Source organism: Cyprinodon variegatus, unplaced genomic scaffold (genome assembly GCF_000732505.1).
Source record: "Cyprinodon variegatus isolate N-32 unplaced genomic scaffold, C_variegatus-1.0 Scaffold207, whole genome shotgun sequence".
NCBI classification, from domain to species: domain Eukaryota; kingdom Metazoa; phylum Chordata; class Actinopteri; order Cyprinodontiformes; family Cyprinodontidae; genus Cyprinodon; species Cyprinodon variegatus.
Genome location: NW_015150660.1, coordinates 822,125 through 825,896, shown reverse-complemented (window position 1 = coordinate 825,896; position 3,772 = coordinate 822,125).

Here is a 3,772-nt window from a genome sequence, read left to right as displayed (position 1 = left end):
CATACTCCATCCCCAAGGGGATGTCTGGGAGACAGTGAAACTGTGAGTTTTTGCATTTGGAAGGACGCACACAATGGGAGACTTTTGATCAAATGAAAGTAACTTATTGTGATAATGTCCCATAATATAACCTTGTACAACATTTTGCAAGGTCATATAACGGGCATCATCGCCAAAAGTTACTTTAATTTCATCAAAAGTCTCTTGTGGTGTGAGTCCTTTCCAACATCTGTGCAGAGTGTGGGCTGGAAACCCCAAGGTCAAAGTTGGAAACACCTCTAAAGGCGGTAGAGAACGACCGAACCAAGATCCAGCGATAGATTCCAGATACAGACAGACCGAATGGTAATGGTAAACCAACCGGACATTGTGAAGGGGGACAAAAAGCAGAGGAAAGCCGTTGTGGTTGACATAGCAATACCAAGTGAGTGCAACAAAAGGAAAAAAGAACATGAAAAACTAGAGAAATACCAGGGGCTTAGAGAAGAGATACAATCTTTAAACATATTTTGAATGGAATAAAGTAATTAAGACAAATTAAATAAGATGTTTAAAGTAAAATAAAAAGCTCAGGGGAAAACGTGCTGGAGTGATGCATTTCAGATCAAAACATAATAAATATAATCCAATCAAATATCTGTGAGCAGACTTGAAAATTTTTTTCATTAAATGCTCTTGATCTAATCTGACTAAGCTTCAGCTAATTTCTATAGATGAATGGGAAACAACTGCAGATAGTGGATCTGAAAAACTAGTAACTACTGCAACAGTATCTCAAAAATAGGTGATTGTCACAAAATCTTCTATTAAAATACATTAACATCCCTCTTAGTAATCATTTGGCATTATTTAAAAAAACAAAGAATAAATTATTTCAATTAATACATTTATTATTTACTCGTAACTTTCTTTTGGCAAATCTAAATAGCATTGTCTCTATAGTTTTAATTTGTTTAAATTTTCAATAGTTTTAAATATAGATTGGAAAATGGAAAACATGCTGGTCTGGTTTAATGATTGACAGCATTTTCTGCATTTGGTCATTGCTTTCCCCCACCCACCCAGAATAGTAATAAATGTGAATTACCTGCAGGTCAAAATGTTCAGCTCCATGACATACAGCATTACAACACAGACCAGAATATAAAAAAATATATTAAATACAATTAAAAACTATTAAAGAATATTGATGAAAGGGGTTGGTTCTGTAAAATGTATACAAGCTTGCATTATTATGCTTTTATTTAACATGTCCTTTTGCACATCCTGTTTCAGTTGCAAGAAAAACACTTCTAAATTGACAATGCCACGTTTTCTGGAAACACTTTGTGGGAGTTTCCAGCATACCAAGACTCTAAAGCAAAAAAAAAAACACAAAAAAAAAACACAAAAACACAAAAAGTTTAGAAGTGAACTGTGTGGTATCAGTTCCCAGAAACAAAAGCAGACTCTTAAACCAAGAGGAACAAATAGAGTAAACCAACAACCTTCCCATGCATTCAAACATGCATTACTTCATGATGTGTGTACTTAGTTTCAATGGCTACACTGATTTACACTAGTTATGTGTAAGCATGACTCACACATTAGTGAAAACACCTTAAAAGGCTAGATCCAACCGAATCCCACCTTGTGAAACCTTTTGGGGGAGATCTAGTAGTTAATTTAGATTTTGTAAAGTATGTGCTTAATAAAACTTGGTGCAGCTTTTGTTTCTATTGTTGCAGCTTGCAAAATAATTTCAACCCTGTTGTTTCTCCTTTAGAACCTATAAATTTAGAACCTTAAAAAAGATTAATCGCTGTTTAATTCAATACAGTTTCATTATATAGTGCTAACTCACAACACATGTCCTCTTAAGGCAAGCCACAGAGATAAATAAACCAGATCCTACAGTCAGATTAGTCCAAAGGTTTATTTTAGATAATCAGGTATAAAAGTATATACCGGTAATTGACAAAGTAATGTGGGTTGGGAATTTTTAAAGTAAAGGTTTAATTACAACTACCTTAATATTCTGAGATACATATCTCTGTACCAGGATCTGTTAAGTACATCTAAGATGGAGGTGGATATAGGACGCAATACTTCCTTTTTACTTTTAACCTGGTTGGAACTGGATCTAACATACAAGTTGAATGCTTAGATAGAGATAATAGTTTTAATATTTCTGAAAGTTCAACTGGATCAAAACAGCCAAAACTCGGTTCAGATTCTATGGCTACCTCAGATGCTGCCTCACGTTCCAGAAATTTCAGAGGTGTTCTGTTGTAGGCAAATTTAGATTTCTCTTAGTTTATATATTAATTTATCCTGTTTACTCACTATAAAAGATTTTACTTAGTCTGTTTCACCTGCAAGGCCTCACAATTCTCTGTGTGAGGGTGTTTGTAGACCAGACATAACTTCTTCCCATAACAAACCAGATTCTTACTCAAGGTTTATTCATAACATGTTACTTTTAACCAAAGTACCTGTAATTTGTTTTGACTCTGATTACTTTCCATTGTTTAACTCAACATTTTAAACAGCCAACACACAAACAGGGACATATTTTAGACTTGATCATCACTAAAGGTCTGAAGATTTCTAAAGTCAATGTTACTGATGTTGCCCTATCTGATCACTTTTCTGTTACCTTTGAGGGCATCATTTTCAGTGACTCATTTAGCCAAAGGGACATCATAAGAAAACGCACCTTTAAGGAAAATGCCAGAGAAACTTTTATTCAAGCTTACTCTGCTACTTCAACTTTGGGCTGTAACTCAGTAGATGAGCTAGTAGATAACTTTCAGTCTAAAGTCTCACACATCATTATCTGCATTGCTCCAATTAAAGTAAAAGTCTTTTCTGGAAAGAAAAAATCTCCTTGGAGAAGTGCTCCAGCAGTTAGAAGTGAAAAAAGGGATTGTCGAAAAGCTGAACGCAGGTGGAGAAAGACGAGACTCCAGGTTCACTATGACATCTATAAAGAGAGATTTCACAGATATAACTTACATCTGAAAAATGCAAGAGAATCTTTCTTCTCGCGTTATTTGCCACAGTCAACAAGTTCACAAATCCTCCTGTGCCCGTGGCTGATGAACTCCACTCCACCAGGGCCTGCAATGAATTTGCCAATTTCTTCCTAAAGATCAGAGGATCAGTTTATACATCCATATCAAGTTCAGTACCAAAGTTGTCTCCAACTGGAATTGATCTTGGCCAAATGTCCCAATTCAGCCGAATAAACTACAAAAGCTTAGAGGAAATCATTCAGCAGCTAAGTTCCTCCGCCTGCTGCCTTAATGTTCTACTCACAGCTTTTTTTAAGAAAGTTTTGCCTGTCATAGCGTCTGATTTGACTCAGATAATAAACACGTCCCTTCTATCAGGCGTTTTCCCGCAGTCCCTAAAAACAGCAAATTGTCATGATCTGGCCTGTTTGCTCTCCCTTAATTAGTAATTCCTCTCACCTGCCCTCTTCCTTCCCTGCCTCAATTATAATTTATTCCTCTCACCTGTTTCCTCTGGTTTATATTCAGTTCAGCCTGAGCATTCAGAGCCAGATCATTGCTTGTATTTTTGTTAGTCTGTCTTTTCAGTTTTATTTGGTTCATGTCCTGGATCCTAGCTGCCAAGTGGAAAGAGGGTTTTAGTGTTTGTCTGGTCTCCCGATCGTCCACTGTTCCTCCCCCGCGGAGTCCTCTGGGTTTTTGGCTCATTATGGGGGGGGGGTTCAGTTTAAAGGAGACCAGTTTAAAGTCCAGCTTCAAGTTCCGGTTCCTACGTC